Below are 1,059 nucleotides of genomic sequence, written 5' to 3'. Positions count from 1 at the left end.
AAAAAAAAAAAAAAAAAAAAGCTACTATTTTCATGTAAAACTTCAAATGTTTCCCTCAGGACATCAGACACAAACAGCAGCCTCTTATCTACCCATAATGATATTCTTCCATTACAATACCAAGTGTGCAACAAAATATTTTTGTCAGTTAGTGGCATTCCCTCTTTAAGATAACATTTAATACTACTGTAAGAAGTAATACTTAAGACTAGTTTTAAAAAAATCTGTTTATTTTAAATAAAAAAAAATATTTCCTTTTTATGGACCTTTCCTTCTCTTCTTTGCCCTTAAGGGAAACTATAGCTGCTAAAACTCTCAACTTGGAAACTCATGGAAGTTTCACTACCTGATGCTTCTTTCAGTTTGGTGGTGGTTGTGGGAGGGAGGGGAAAGGGATACAGAAAAAAAGTATTGATAAGATGACTAGATTTGAGCTCTACAGTATCGTTAAATCTCAAAAATACCCAAAATGCTGAAAACAAAAATGCAACCAGAGGCATGAGACAGATGGGCACGTACGGCATCCTGAGAGTCCTCTCGGGCTCTGAGGCCCCCCGCCCTCTGGCACCTCTGCGATGGCCACCCAGATGGAGCCCATGGTTCCGGGCTCTACACAGACGGAGCCCCTGGCTCTCAGCTGTGGGGGCTGCCTGTCGCTTTTTCAGGCTCTGGGGCCCAGGAGCATGGCCACCTCCCCTTGTGGGGTCTGCTCCCTTTTGGGGTCTCTGGCGCGCCAGCTGGAGGAGCTCCAGGCCACAGTTCAGAGACTGCTTGCCATCAGGGACTGTGAGCAGGAGATTGACTCCTACTGCTAGGCCCTTCTCCCCCGGGAGCCGGAGATTCATAGATTCATAGATTAAGGGTCGAAAGGGACCTAGTAGATCTTCTAGCCCGACCCCCCGCCAGGGCGGGAGAACAACAGAAAAACCCCAAAAAGAGAAACGGGACTCAAATGAGTCCAGCCAGGTAGGCATCCAGCCTCTTCTTAAAGACCCCCAGGGTAGGGGCCAGCACCACTTCCCTTGGAAGTTGGTTCCAGCTCCTAGCCGCCCTAACTGT

The 1,059-nt window shown here is 47.3% G+C and overlaps 1 protein-coding gene across 1 annotated transcript in view; it reads right to left on the bottom strand.

The window, feature by feature from the left end:
• Positions 1-1,059, bottom strand: part of ANAPC5 (anaphase promoting complex subunit 5) — a 17,884-nt gene that overhangs the window by 1,755 nt on the left and 15,070 nt on the right. The window lies entirely within an intron of this gene.

Source organism: Gavialis gangeticus, unplaced genomic scaffold (assembly GCF_001723915.1).
Source record: "Gavialis gangeticus isolate Ggan-Ray unplaced genomic scaffold, GavGan_comp1, whole genome shotgun sequence".
Lineage (NCBI taxonomy): Eukaryota > Metazoa > Chordata > Crocodylia > Gavialidae > Gavialis > Gavialis gangeticus.
Note: the sequence above shows the minus strand (reverse complement) of the source record. Positions and strands in the feature narration are given on the sequence as shown.